Source organism: Narcine bancroftii, chromosome 3 (assembly GCF_036971445.1).
Source record: "Narcine bancroftii isolate sNarBan1 chromosome 3, sNarBan1.hap1, whole genome shotgun sequence".
In the NCBI taxonomy this organism is placed as follows: Eukaryota; Metazoa; Chordata; class Chondrichthyes; order Torpediniformes; family Narcinidae; genus Narcine; species Narcine bancroftii.
Window position 1 is genome coordinate 190,979,117 of NC_091471.1, and position 16,131 is coordinate 190,995,247.

General features: G+C 39.7%; 1 long non-coding RNA gene across 4 annotated transcripts in view; it reads left to right on the forward strand.

The window, feature by feature from the left end:
* Positions 1-3,956: 3,956 nt before the first annotated feature.
* The window catches only part of LOC138756335 (uncharacterized), a 142,664-nt gene continuing 130,489 nt past the window's right edge, over positions 3,957-16,131 (forward strand). For 3 of the 4 annotated variants that reach the window (XR_011353000.1, XR_011352997.1, XR_011352999.1), the window contains exon 1: positions 12,552-12,647. This is a non-coding gene — a long non-coding RNA (uncharacterized lncRNA). Of the gene's footprint in view, positions 4,014-12,551; positions 12,648-16,131 lie in introns of those variants that run through there. The other variant, XR_011352998.1, reaches the window with a different exon arrangement.

Sequence of the window (16,131 nt, forward strand, 5' to 3'; positions counted from 1 at the left end):
ATGATTCATTTTAAAAACATATGGAAAAGGGAGATGTTTTGAGAAATTTTACAATTAATTTAGCAAGTAAAAAGCTAGAACAAGTTGAAAAAAATAAATCAGTATCCCTGTATCACATTTTCTATTATAGAAATAACCTGATGTTATGCCCATTTCCAGATTTTTTTTAACTTAATTTCCAAAAATAAAAACAATAATAACATAAATAGGTTGTTCAGGTGATTAAGAAAATGAGAAAATCCCAAATTACCTGTTATTTATGAAAATGTTATAGGGTAAAGCTGTGGAAAACGTTGTGGATTAAAAATAAAAATGGAGCTCTTTACATTAATAAAGTGAAAAAAGATAACAAATGAAAGCACCTTTTAATAGTTATGACAAGACAAAATAGGCTGGAGGAATACAAGCTGCATTTGTGGAGGTAAATGGTGTAAGATGACATTTCAGCTCGAGGCCCTGCATCAGAACTGAGAGGGAACAGGAAATATTGACAGTATGTAGCAGTACAAGGGCAAGGTGATGGGTTAGAGACTGCTAGGTGAATGTGGAAGCAGATAGCTGCTGGGCAGAAGGAATCAGGTCAGGGTGAGGGGAAGTGGAACAGAGGTTGGTAGGTGGTAGGTGGAAGCAGATGGGGAGGGGATGATGGGCAAATGGAACTGGGGGATTAGAACAGAAAACGTGATCAAAAGAAAAACTAGATGGACAGAAATATTTGAGAGAGGAAAACCCTCAGCTCTGGATCACCACATAAATACACTGCTCTTAGACTACAGCTCGGGCTTCAATACCATTATTTCCTCGGTGCTGGTCAAGAAACTACAAACTTTAGGTGTAGGTATCCTACTCTGTAACTGGATCCTTGACTTTCTCATCGGAAGACTACAGTCAGTACAAATTGGAAACAACATCTCTTCCTCACTGATTATCAACACAGGCGCACCCCAAGGATGTGTGCTTAGTCCACTGCTTTACTCATCATATACCCATGACTGTGCGGCCAGGCACAATTCCAATGCTATCTACAAGTTTGCCAATGACATCACAGTTGTCAGCAGCATTGCAAACGGCAATGAGGAAACATTCAGGAGGGAGATATATCAGCTAGTTGAATGGTGCACTTAACATCAACAAAATCAAAGAGATGATTGTGGACATCAGGAGGAAGTCAGGGGAACATAACCCAGTCCTCATCGAGGGCTTAGTAATGGAGAGGCTCAAGAACTTCAAATCTGGGTATCAACATCTCCGAGGATCTGTCTTGAAGCCTCCATGTTAATGCGATCACAAAGACTCACCAGTGGATTTACAATGTGAAGTGTCTGAGGAGATTTAGTATATCATCGAAGACTCTTGTAAATTTCTACAAATATACCATGGAGAGCATTCTGGCTGGTTGTATCACTGCCTGGTATAGAGGTGCTGACTCTCAGGTCAAGAATAAATTCCAGAAGGTTGTTGACTTGGCCTGGAACATCACAGGCCCCAGACTTCACTCCATTGAGAACATCTACATGAGGCGGTGTCTATCTTCAAAGACCCCCACTCTGCAGGTCATGGCCTCTTCACTTTGCTACTATTGAGAAAAAGGTACAGGAGTCTAAAGACAAGCAGTCAACAGCAAAAGGACAGCTTCTTCCCTGGTGCCAACGGGTTCCTGAATAATCAATGAATCAAAGACATTGCCTTACTTTTTGCACACTATAATTTTTATTTTTTTTCTAGTCATGTTGTAAGATGGTTATAATATGAATGTTTGCTCTATGACGTTGCTGCAAACACCGAATTTCATGACTTGTTCATGACAATAAATTCTGATTCTGATTCTGACTTAGAGCATGGATTACCTGAATTTGTGAAACATTTATTGCATTGGGCAAAAAGTGGAATATGTTTTATTCTTCCAATCTGTGATCAGGCCATCTGAAGCAATGGAGAAAGCTAAGTAGACAGGTCAGTGTTGGCGTGGTAAGGATAGTTAAAATTAAGTGCAATTAGAAGCTTGAGAGGCCCATTGTGAACAGAGTGTAAGTTCTGTAAAATAGTCACTTCGTCTATACTTGGTTTCACCAGTGTAGAGGAAGCCAGCTCAATAGGTGCAGGTGAATATCTGCCTCATCTGGAAGGGCTATTTATCTCCTTGGATGGTGATGAGGGAGGAGGTGAAAGTTCATGTGTTAAATCTCCTATGTTTATCAGGTAAAGCACCCAGTTATAGGACGGATGGGTGGGAAGGGATGAGTGGACTTGAAAGTCACAAACAGAGGGGTCTTCGTAGAAGCAAAAAGGGAGAAGGTGAAATACCTGGCTTTTGGTGGGATGAAGTGGCAGATGGTGAAAATGATGCATTGGATGCTGAAGCTGGTGGGTGTGATAGGTGAGGAGCAATGAGACATTTGCTGTTCTGTCTGGGAAGAGGGAGTGGTGAGAACAGGCATCTGGGAAATAGAGAGCCAGTGTGTGAGAAATGGAAGAAATGAGAATGAAGGCTCCATCAGCTACGGCAGTGGACAAGCCAAGTTTCCATAAGAAAGACCTTTTAGAGGCCCAAGAGAGGCCTCATCAGAGATGGGAAAATTGAGGAAAAGAGATGACATCATTACAGGAGGCAAGGTGGGAGGAGGCAGAATTTAGATATCTATGGGAATCACTGGATTTATGAAAGATGCCAGTGCCATGTCTGTCTTCTGAGATGGAGAAGGAAGAGAAGGGACCAAGCTAATCCAAGTGAATTGGAGGCTGACAAAGGCAATGAAATTGAAGAGTCCTGCACATTTGCAAGAGACAACATTGATGAACTGTGATTTCATTTAGTTTTGATGCAGCACAATTAACAAACAAAAATTGTGTTCTCTATCTATGAACACTTTGACAGAGGTTTTAATCCATGTGCTGGAAAGCAAAATCAAAATCCCATTGATCCTAAATTTTCTGTATATTTCGTCCCAATATTCTGTTTTTCCCTTGTGCTATTTCTTAGAGGGTTCAGCCAATATCTGAACAAAGTAATGCATGATATTCGACAATCTGAATAGAAATTCTGCACCTTTATTTTGAAATAGTTTTATAATTTTGAATTTGTCGAGGACACCTATCCTCCTCCCTTAATTTACATACCAGTGTTTCTAGACTGAGTGTGCATGTTCCTTTGAAATACAAACATGATTTTCAAAATGACCTGGCATATTTTCTCTCTGGTGCCAGGCCATATTTTCATCCGCTTTGCTAGTATTCCTCTGGCTATGGAAATGATTACATTATATGGCAGCTGTCATCTTCTCCAGATTTTGACAATGGTAAGAAAAGATGTCTTTTACTTTTGTGATACACTTTATTTTAAAACTTTTGTTTTCTTTGGCAAGCAGCTGTAGTTTTTCTCTGCTATTAACAAATAAATGAACATGATGCTTTTCAATCCTCTCCTTGTTATTACTGCTAATAATTTCAAATAGAATATTTGGGAAACAAAAGAATGAAAGTGTAACTAATAAATGCTGTATTGTGTTACTGCTCCAAGCTAAACTCTTCAGTTTTCAAAGACCACATGTGGTATTCTGAGGAAATGTGAGATAATTGAGTAATTTAACCAAAATGATCATATTTCAAAAGAATGGATCCTGATTTACTTTGTAAGTATTCCACACGTGAATATTTGATACATTTGTATTCACAAATAGTGAGAAATTCGACTGCCAATAACAAGACAATGAAAATGCATTTGTTGTCATAATCTAGTTCTTTAAACTTCATTAATTTTCTAAAAATGTTTAGTTTCCATATACTTAACAATTTTTCCTTTGAATGAGTATTGTGAGCATTTAGTTTTGGAATTGATTTATATCCATATCAAAAGTCATTTTTTTCAAACAAACTGCACATGATCAAGAATGCAATGAGACCTAATTTATTTCATTTTTTTCTAGATGAGGTAATAATATCCTGTGATGATAAAAGTTCCCACAGGAGGCTTGTTCTTCCTACAAAAGGATGTCAGAAACTCTTCTGGACTGCAGGTAGGTGCTCTTGGTTGGATGATGCAGGTGATGTCCATTTTAGGACATTGATGTGGCGTCTGGGTGCCAGAAGATTGTTGAACAGTCTAATGTCTGTGGCCACCTTGTCTGCCTTTGTGGCCTGATGAAACTGTCAATGAAGTCTTCTCTTCTTGTTTGTGATGCTTGTGTGCCTTCCCAATATAGCAATCAATGGACAACATATATGAATGTGGCAAACATCAATCGTGGTAACCGGGAATGATCATGGTAGAAATATGAGAGTATCTACAACCCTAATTTCCAGAATCACAATACTTAAGATACTGTACTATGTGTTTTGATCAGGATGCAAGAAAGGTTTAACTGTTGGCCTTTTATATGCTGTAGCATGGCTTTTTAGAGGAAATAATAATTTTCAGAAGATTTGCAGGAAGAATTTTCCTAATGTGGGAGCTGGAGGAAGAATTTTCCCTATGCTGGGCAAGTCCAGAACACAGGGGTTACAGTCTAAGGACCAAGGGGTAAGCCATTTTGGACTCAGATGAGGAGAAATTTCTTCACTTATAGAATTGTGAACCTGTGAAACTCCCAACCACAGAAAGTTTTTGAGGCTGGTTTTTAAATATATTCAAAAGGGATGGATCTCTTTTAGTCAAAGGGATTAAAATGTAGGGGGAAAAGCAGGAATAGGGTACTGAAATTGTATGATCAGCCATGATTTCATTGAATTCTGGAGCTGGTTTGGGGGACTCCTATTCTTTTTTGCTTCCACAAAGAACAGTGCAAAGTCAGAAATATACCTTTGGTCCAAGTACCAAACATGATGCCAAAATAAATCTTTTCTGTTTGCATATCCAATATTTTGGCTGTTTTCCTGATACAACGGGAGGAGTAACTGGAATTGTTGGAGAGGAGGTTGGTTTTCATAATGGCTTGAATGGCAGAGCCCCAGTAATGGGGAGAACACCCCCTGTTGAGAAGGAGAAGCAGAGCAGACAACCCAAGGAACAGTGACAACAGAGGTAGAGCAGCAAGGGGCACTGTGGATGAAGAATACACACAGACTCTGAGCTGTTCATGACTTATGGGTGACGAACTCACACAGGCTGGCTACTTGAGGTCAAAGGACTCAAACCAGGCTGTGGGCTGCTGGATTCTGGCTCATGTTATCAGAACTGGGATTCAAGAGAGTGCTGAGGGCAAGGAGGGCTCTCAAAGGGCCCCGGAAGCTGAAGGCTTCATCATCGTAACAGAGGCTTTGATCTGGACTCAGATTGCTGATGGTTTGAACTGAACTGAAGTCGTATGTGGCTACAAAGGCTACAGGAGCACTGGAGGTGAAATCACGGGCACTTGGTTACTCTGGGGGAGGATTCTCTTTCTCTGACTGGCACCAGGCAATGCTAATGGCAGATAAACAACAATTTCATGTAATATTACTTTTCTGTTTTATTACATGACAATAAATATTGACTGATCTGATCTGAACTGATTTCACAGCTCTTTTCAATTTCTTCTGGTCTGGATTGGATCAGGATAGACTGTTGGCAAATATTTGCATCTAAACTAGCGGTTCTCAACCTTTTTCTTTCTACTCATAGACCACTTTCACTATTCCCTATGCCATAGGTGCTCTGTGATTAGTAAGGGATTGCTTAAGGTGGTATGTGCTTGGAAAGAAAAAGTTTGAAAACCACTATTTTAACCATACCTAATTGACTCGTTATATGCATGGTTTCATAACTCCAAATGAAATAGGCCATTGACAATTTTTCACAAGCAAAATATTTCAGTAACAATTGCATCTAGAACAGTTGATTCTCAACCTTCCCTTCCCACTCACATCCCACCTTAAGCAATCCCTTACTAATCACAGAGCATCGATGACATAGGGCTTACTTAAAGTAGTATGTGAATGGAAAGAAAAAGGTTGAAAACTACTGTTCTAAACATTTAAAGCTCTCTACTATCCACACCTCAGCACCTTGGATACAGACTGGGTGGGTGCTGAACTCTGTTTCCTGAAATTGATGACCAACTCTTCCATTTGTTGACATTGAGGTAGAGGTTGTTGTTCTGATGTCATGCTACTTGACCCTATCTCTCTTCCTTTACTCATTTTCATCATTGTTTAAGATCTGGCCTACAACAGTGAGATCATCTGCAAACGTTTCACTGGAGTTAGAGCAGTATTTGACCACACAGACATGAGTGAATGCGACAGATAGTAAGGAACTGATGGGTACTGGTGCTCAGGATTATTATGAAAGAGGTGTTGTCACTGAATAGGAAATCAAGCATCCATTTTCAGAGAGGGTTTCTGAGACCAAGGCCTAGGAGTTTGAAGATTACTTTGCTCAGGATTATATTGTTGAAGACAGAGCTGTAGTTGATAAATAGGAGTTTGACATAGGTGTCATTATCTTGGTGTTCCAGGGTAGTGTGTAGGGCCAAAAATATGGTGCCTACTGTGGGCCTGTTGTGGTGGTAGGAAAATTGTTGTGGATTGAGTTTTCAGTTTGATCCCGAAGATAGGGGGGTTGACCTATGAGGAGAGACTAAATCGCCTGTGATTATATTCACTCAAGTTCAGAAGAATGAGAGGAGATCTTATAGAAACATAAAAAATTATGAAAGGGATAGATAGAGGTAGAAAAATTGTTTTCACTGGTAGATCAGACCAGAACTAGGGGACACAGCCTCAAGATTCAGGGGAGATTTAAGACAGAGATGAGGAAAAACTGTTTTTCTCAGAGAGAAGTGAATCTGTGGAATTCTCTGCCCAGTGAAGCAGTTGAGGCTATTTCATTAAACATATTTAAGGTTCAGTTAGATAGATTTTTACATTTAAAAAAAGGGAATTAAGGGATATGGGGAAAAGGCAGAAAGATGGAGTTGAGTCAATGATCAGATCAGCCATGATCTCATGAATGGTGAAGCAGGTTTGATGGGCAAGATGGCCAACTCCTGCTCCTATTTCTTATGCTCTTATGTTCTTAAGCAGAGAGCCAGTAGTCAATGTGATTCATGATCAGTTCCTAGAACGGGATAGCCAAACCGCGGCTCGTGAGCAACATGCGACTCTTTGACGTGTAATGAGCGGCTCACGGCAATACCTTACATGTAGGGAGGGTAGGTGTCGGCTGCAGGGAGGGTAGGTGTCGGCAGCAGGGAGGGTAGCTCTCACCAGCGGGTCGCCAGCTGACTGTCAACAGCCTGCCTGCTGCTAGGCACCTTAAAACTGCTAGCCACTTTGCCTAATAGTGCCCCCTCTCGCCCTGAGTCACCATTAGGGTTTGCTTACAGAGGTCAGTTAATCCATCGGACATGGAGGAAACCAGAGCACCTGAGGGAACACCACTTCTGCAGGTAGAACATTCAAACTGCACACATACTGCACCAGGCACCAATCGAGATTCGTTGGGGATAAACATAAAAATATAGAAAGGAACAGGCCCTTCAACTCATGGACCAAATTGACTCTGATGCCAGACTAAACTATCACATCTGCTTGCATGTGGCCTGCAGTCCCTGTTCCATGTACCTGCCTTTTAATTGTCACTGTTTTATCAGCTTCCACCCTCTCCCCTCATGGTGTGTTGCAGGGACCCACCACTCTGTGTAAACAAAAAGTCTTGCAAATTTCCTTTAAACTTTACCCCTCTCGCATTAACCCTCTGCCCTTTAACAGTATGTCGGGGCAGGGACAGCTGGTGTGGGACGTTGGGGCTGGAGCAGCCAGTGCGAGACATCAAGGCTGGCGTAGCGGTGTGACCCGCCCATGCCGCGATGTCCCACACCGGCCGCCCCAGCCCCAGGAGCTGGCGTTTGCTCTGCGGCACCTCTCCCCACTGCAGAACTTTCAGCACTGCCACCTGAAAGGTCCACACCTACAAGGCTCCACAGCTGCATTTCCTAGGCAAAACCACCTGAAACGGGCTCTACAGGTGCATTATCTGTATCCAAGCACCTGAAAGCAACTAAAGGAGTAATAGAGAATAACTTTACTTTTCATGTGTAGACTTGATTAGAAAAAAGTCTTTGGCAAAATTGCTCCCTTTGAAACAATGCTTCTTCACTCTCTGCAAATCGATGACTTGCAAGACAGGGATTGGAAAATACTTTCCCCAACAAAACTGTACCAGGGATGGGCAACCTCCTGTGCCGGGCACCCCAACCCTGATGTCCCGTGCTGGGGGTGGGGGGTGAGGGCTGTCAGGTAGTGGGGAGTTGGGTGGCCGGGCAGCGGGGAGGGGGGCTGTCAGAAGCAGGGAGTTAGGTCGCTGGCTGATTATCATCAGCCCGCCCCTTGCTAGGCATCTGAATGCTGCTATCCGCTTTCAGGCTACTGGTTTCAGGTGCCTAGGGGGAGTGCTCGGAAGCAGAGAATATACCTCCCCGAGGTGGGTTGAGTAGGTACACCTTGGGGACGGGTTCTCCGCTTTCAGGTGGCCTCCCAACAACTGCATTCGGGTATTTTAGGCAGCTTTACATTTGGGTATTATGGCCACCTGAAAGGGGTAGTGGGTGGGTCTTGAGATTGCGTGATTGCTACGGCTCTCAAACATCTGAAGTTTATGGTATGAGGCTCTCATGTTAAGCAGGTTTGGCCACCCCTGTTCTAGAATCACATGACCACTAAGCAATGGTCATTGAAGCATGTTATCTTGTTTTGCTTTGGTACTGGGATGATAATTGTCTCCTTAAAGCAGGTGGGGACTACAGTCTGTGTGATGGAAAGGCTAAAGATGCCCATGAATACTCCCACCAGCTGGTCCACATAGGTTCAAAGTAAGTTACTCCATCCCAGCCAGTTGCTTCCCACAGGCTCACTCTCAGGAAGACTGATCTGGCAGGTGCAGTTGCAACCCATGGATACAAGCATGCTTGAGACTCTTATGATGGATGGCATCAACTCAGTGAACTTCTGTTCAAAATTAGCACAGAATGTCTTGATCTCATGTATTGTTGCCTGCTATTCTGCCCGACTTCACTTAGGGAATTGTACCATTTTATTTTCCTGAGGAGCAGGGTAGTCCTGGCCAATATTTATTTCTCAATTAACATTAAAAAAATGTTCATTTTCTATAGCCTCATAACAGCAACAATTACATTATATAAAGAAAATCTTTTCATATGAAGCCCTTCAGGATATGTTGAGGTTGTGAAAAGCATTATTTAAATGCAAGTCCATTCATAATTTGGCAGGAGGCTGATTTACAAACCTCACTCTCAGATATTGAAAAGGTTAAGTTAAATCTGTTAAATAGTAAGTCACATATTTTGTACAACACCTAAATTAGATTGAATCCAGGACAGTATATTTTCTTTAGCAAGTACTGCTGTCATTCCATTACAGTAATGGTGACTTTTAAATGCTTAAATTCCCAATGACGACAAATGTTACATTATTTTTATTCCCGTGCTTCAATTATTTCAAGCCTTCCATGAGTCAGATTTAAATACTGATGTTATTTCTTGTTCAAAAATAGAAGAATAATATATGGATGTGATTGAGGAATGAAAATTGAGGTTAGACTAATTAGCAGGAATGATGGGCTGTACGGCCTGTTTCCATGCTGCATGACTCTGTGACTCTTGTGAGATTGTGGCGTGTATCAATAAGTTGGAAGTCATTTGGATGGTTTGTTTCTAGAAACCAGAAACCAAATGTGTTCTCATTCTAAATGCATGGTACATTTTTATAGTTACCTTGTTATATTATTGCAAAATGTTTGAGTTGGAGTATAGAAATTACAGAAACTTGAAAATGGGAACATCTCAATTTGCACTCTTTTTATTGTCTCAAGGAAGACACATTTAAAATCATTTTCTAAAAATATTCTTCTCTTGGGTTTGAAAGTGCATTAAGACTTGAGTATAATGCGACAATATCTTAGAAGTTAACATTCTGAAGAAAAAAATGAAATACTTGTTCACATTTATTTAAATACTGCTTGTTCAAAATTTCAGAGCTTCCTGCAGAATTGGATGTAAAAGTGGAAAAAATTAATGGCTGAATCTTTAAATTTAAATTTAGACATAACAGCACAATAACAGGCCTTTCCAGACCACGAGCCTGTGTTGCCCAAATACCCCAATTAACCTACAACCCCCGTAAGTTTTTGGAAGGTGGGAGGAAATCAGAGTGTCTGGGGGAAACCTATACAGACACAGGGAGAATGTGCAAACTCCTTACAGACAGTGCCAGATTTGAAGCTGGTTGCTGGCACTGTAATAACAAACCACTACACTAACCATGCCGTCCACTAGACCTGCAGTAATTAAAACTCAGCGTTTCTTATGAGCAGTCGTAGCTTGGTAATTTATTAAAAGGTAAAAGTATTTTTCTGAGTTGGAAAGAAAATATTCACCTTTAAAATTGTTAAATTTGCATCAAATTGAACATCAGAAAATGTTGTTATTTCCACTTCAAATTATTTTTATTTGTTAAAATAATGCAAAATGGAGCAGTATTTATTTGTTATTGAGAATTTCCTTTTTTTTTAATCATCAATATTTAAAATTGTGTCTTCGCTTAGCAACAAGTAGAAGCTTGAACCTACATGATTAACTGCAACATGAGTGTAAAGCTGATGCACATTGAAACGGACAAAAGGAAAAAAAAATTCTTCACTATTTTTATCTGCTTATCCTCATGAAAGTTCCAACAAAATGCCCATACTGCCCTGTGATGAAAAATATCATCACATTTGTTTTTAAAAAAAATGCAAAACAGCAAAAAAGAACAAAGACTAATACTTCAAAGGATTTGCCCTCAAAGAACTAAATAAGATCTAAATTGTTTGAAAAGGATTTACTGATAACTGGTGATCTAAATCTGTCGCGAATATAGACTTAATCTGAACACAAACCCATGCAGCTCTGGAGATCTGTGAGACTGAACCTCTCTTGGGAATTTCAATCAGAAGTTCAAGTAACATTGGTACATGTTGCAGGAACTTTATGACCTTTAATATTAGGCAGTCTATTCTTTGATAGTTTTCATTTTCACAGCCTATCAAGTAACAGTCTTTGTAATATCTCCAGGGCACTGTGTTTCCGAACACCTTATTGAGCAACATTCGACCCATGACACTTCTGTTCAGAATTTTGTAAAATGGTTTGATAAAGTTTCACAACTCTGCATCTAAAGCTCTGATTTGATTTGCTAATTTTCTTTAACATAGATTGACTTTAAAGAAAAGAGACTTGGGAGGAGTTCAGTTAGAGCAGTGGTTCCCAAACTTATTCAGGCTGCCAACCCTTGGCTCCCAGGACACATCCCTAGAGCACCCCCACTCCACCACACTCACATACAATGAACACACACCTCTTTCTTGGTATTAGGTCTACTGCAAATTTAAAACAACAGCTAATCTAACACAATAAACAAGCATATGCATTTCACAAGCATCGAGTACAATGCCCAATTTCTGCTGAAGAATTGATAAAACGTTAAGGTACCAGAAGAGTTTTTGGAACTGGATGGAGATTGGGGTGAGTTCAGGCAAATGTGGTTCAGATGCTCTGCACTCCACAGGTTGGCAAGCAGCGGGTTTGTTGGGTCAGGGAGGGCAGGTTTACTGGTGTTCCGTAGGGTTTAGCAGAGGTGAGAAACACAAAATGAGTTGGGTGGCCAAGGTGCGAGAGTGAAGGTTTTCTCCGATCCGTCTACTTCCTGTGTATAAAGGGGCTCGCTTGCTCCTCCAGTTCTCACTGATTTTGGCTGTGGCGGAGAGAAGAGCAAATGAGGAGGAGACAGACAGAGAGAAGGACTTACCATGGCTGAGAACCCCAGGACTCAAGAAGACACTGGAAGCCAAGGGCTATGACATGGTGTGCCACCTTTTTTCTCACCACCCCCTTGGATCATTCCATTTGGCAATGACTGAGTTAAGAGCTTTTAAAAAGAAGCAATGACACATTTGAAATTTGTTATCATTGAATATTTTCAGATTTCCATATTGTTTCAGACAGTATCTCAGACCAAAGTTTAGTAAGGATATAGTGGGTAATTACAACAGTGGGAATGTCATAAGATGGGTGAGATCAGATTTGCAAGAGCAATGCTATTAAACCATTAGCAACCTGAGTTTGAATTGAGCATTTTCTATAAGGAGTTTGTACGTTCCCTCCGAGTCTGCGAAAGGTTCCTCCAGGTGCTTCAGTTTCTTCCCACTTTTTCAGGTTAATTGGTCACATGGCTGTATTTAGTGTAGCATGGGCTCATGAGCTCACTTGCTTGTTGTATCTCCAAGTTATACTGCTCCTTTTCTCTTCCAATAGAAGAGTCGGGATAGGAGTACACATGTGCATGCGGATTTGGAGAGATGTCTATTTGTGAAATTTGTATTAAAAATGAGATGTTTCCACAGCAGTTTCAACAATAAAAAATTCAACTTTTTACATTATACATTGTTTCAAAGCCTTAGTTCCCAGGAGTGTTACCAATAAAGTTTGACACAAAGCTGTAAGAAGAGATACGATGCAAATAACTGAAGGGTTGGTTCAAGAAGCAGGTTTAAAAGAGAAAGAAGGAGAGTTAGAGAGACACTGAGGAAATTTCAGGGCTCAGAGCCTTTGCAGATGAATGCATAGTAATCTGTTTTGAAAGGATGAAACTCAGGATTCTGACGACTTCACTATCAGGTGTGTAGATATCCCAGAAAGTTGAAGAGCTGAAAGAAATTAGAGAAATAATGTGATGGAAAATTTGAAAATGAGGATTGTAATTTGAAGATGAATCCACTGCCTAAGAAAAAGTCACCATGGTGAAAGGCATGGAATTGATGGTTGAACAGAACTTAGTGAAGGACATGAGAGCAATGCTTTGAAGAAACTTTGCTCAGAGGTCAGAAGATCATCAGGCATGCATTGAAGCAGTTAAATTTAGAAGTAGCAAATGCATGGATAAGAATTTCAGGAGGTGGGATAAGGCAGGATTATTGATGAAATGAGCTTTATTCTTAGTATGGACGCACAGATGGAATCTCATCCCAGAATTAAAAACAAGTGAACTATTTAATTTCAGTGAGTTTCCAGGTAGAATGAGTGAGCTGGTGGCCAGGCAGTGGTGTTTGTAATTGCTAATCCCTCCAGTCTTTGTAATATTTAGTGGAATAAATTACTGTTCATTCACTACAAAATGTAAAATAAGTATATTCACAATTTGGAAAGCATTTTCCAAAGTTACAATTATAACAAAATGGGTGTGTATAGTGTCTACTTAAGCAACATTTTTTATGTTAGGAAAATAGAAGTAATATTATTGTGGTTTGTAACTACAAAGATGTTACATTAACTAACGTGCATTGAAATGAAATCATGTGGATTGAATCAATTTGACTTCACGTAAACAGGTCTTTTGTTATGAAAGTTATAAAATGTCCAAGATGAACTGATAACTCTGTTATGTGGACAATGAAGAGTTTTTGTTGGACAGACCCTTGAACTGAAATGCCGTCCTACTTTTTAACAGAACTATACGACAGATGAGGTAGATCCAGATAAGGCTGCACAATACAGCTTTAGTCTCTTTGTCGCATGTACTGAGGCAGAACCCTTTGAGCTTACAATCGCAAAAGCATTTTGTCCCATTTTGAAAGGACGTGGAAAATATTTTCTTGATATGATCAAACTTTAATTAAATTTTAATAACAGTATGGGTATTATGTTGCATAATACTTTCCTCACCTCAATATAAAGCTTGAATTTCTGTGGCATGACTGATAATTTCTGATATTTAAAAGTGCTGCAGATTAAAAAAAATAAAAGCCTTGATTTCAACAGCTGCTCTCTTCGTGATTTTTGCAATTAAAAATTAACAAGTCATATAAGTAACATGCTAGAGTATAGAAAATGCCCATTTTTGTAATACATGTATTTCTTTTAATAGTGTCAATCTTAAATTATGAATTAAGCTATTGCTATTAAATGATGTAGATAATCACAGAAGTTTTTTTTGCAACAACTGCTTTGCCCAAATGTAATTCTTCTTGTTCCTTATTGATTCCTGTTCTACTCTTTTGAAATCCACTTGCATTGTGTTCTGTGGGCACTGGCTCAGTTTCTTGGGTTTGTGTTTTTGGTCTCCACAGACCAAACATACTCTACAGCTCCTTTTCCCTGATGTTTTCTGAAACTTCCTTCTGAATACATCAATGGCATTTAATTGAGAGATATGGCATAGCAAGTTCAACATTCTATGTATATTTGGGGTAAAAGAACTTCTCTTGATTTCCTAACTGAATTGATACATAAACATTTTATATGCATGGCCCTTGGTTTTCGATTATTCCACAAAATGAAACATTTTCAGGTTGAAACCCATTTCAATGGAACCAACTTTTGGAAGTGAGGTTGAAATTCTATTTTGATCATTAATTTAGAATAAATGAGTAAGGATAATTTTCTAATGGCTTCTTTATGTCTTTCTTATCAAACCCCTTCATAATTTGAATTCCCTTGATCTTCCTTTTCCCAGAGAAAACAGCACTATTTCTGATAATTATAATCTTTTTAGATTTCTGCCTCTTCATTTTTGTAAACAGTGCTCAACACTCTTCTATTGTAGTGGTCCAACAGTTATTCCATATTTAATTCAAGAAAGCACAAACTTGTAATTTCTTCTCTTCGATATACTTTTGAGATTTTGTTACTGCTAGGAGACATCTCAATTCAAGAGAAAAATACCAATAACTCTATCTCTACAAAATCTTCCAAATTCAGTGGACATGTCCGCTATTGTCTCATGTCTCCAGCACCGAGGACCTGGTTGTACTCATATGCCCAACACCAGATAGGATCAAACTGTTAACCTTGGGTCCATGCGTTGAGAGGATACAAGAAGCTCAAGTAAATGGAGGACGAGGCACACCACTAAACATATGATCCATTTGGACTTGTGGGGTCAAGATGATATCTGATCAATTTCTGTTAACCAATTTAAGAAGGATGAATCTGGGAATGACAGATGGAACGTGAAGGAAACAAAAGATTAAAAAGATATAAACTTTGCTGACCTAAATAAACCTTTACAAATTTCTAAAGGACCATGACCGTGGGAAAATCACAGAGGGGGGGGGGGGGGGGAGAGAGAGAGAGAGAGAGAGAGAGAGAGAGAGATAGAATAGTGGACCTGCCCTCCCAGAATCCTGTGCAGCAGAGAAACTCTTCCGTGAGTGCTCCATGTGTACAGCCCTTTCTCTCTGCACAGAATTCTGGGAGGGCAGGTCCGCCATTGCTCTTTCCCATGGTCTTTATAAATTGTGTGCTATTGCCACTACTACTTTCCCACAGTCTATAAATTGTCCACTATTGCTGATACTATTTTCTCACAGTCTTTTAAAAATTTATAAAGATTTATATGGGTTGGCACAACAACAGGGGCTGAAGGGCTTATACCATGCTGTATATAATGCTTAATCATGTTATAATTAGGCATGACTAATTTTGCTTAAATACAAGATCATAATACATTGATCAGGATTTAGGGCAGGTCCACCATCACTCGATGTACCACTCAGATGTCAGCAGTGGAGGATGGAATTCCCTATCCCCAGAGATGCCTTGTGATGAGTATGAAAGGATGAAGAGAATCAGTTAACAGTGATCCAATGTAAACAACAAAAATGGTTTCTTTAACTAGTTCACTGAATGACCAAAATGCCCAGTGGTTCTCAACCTTTTTCTTTCCATTCACATATCACTTTAAGTATTCCCTATGCCATAGGTGCTCTATGATTAGTAAGGGATTGCTTAAGGTGGTATGTGGGTAGAAAGAAAAAGGTTGAAAACCACTGTTTTAATCGTACCTAATTGACTCATTATGTGCACGGTTTCATAATTCCAATGGAAATGGGCCAATGACAATTTTTCTCAAGCAAAATATTTCAGTAACAATTGGGCCTAGAGCAGTGATTCTCAACCTTCCGTTCCCACTCACATGCCATCTTAAGCAATCCCTTACTAATCATAGAGCACTGATGGCATAGGGATTATTAAAGTGGTATGTAAGAGAAAAGAAAAAGGTTGAGAACCATTGGATTAGCCAGTGCAAAAATGGCTATTAGCTATCACACTGACACCTTATCCTAGTAATTAATGGCCAATATACCAGTTAAAGGGCTGGTGT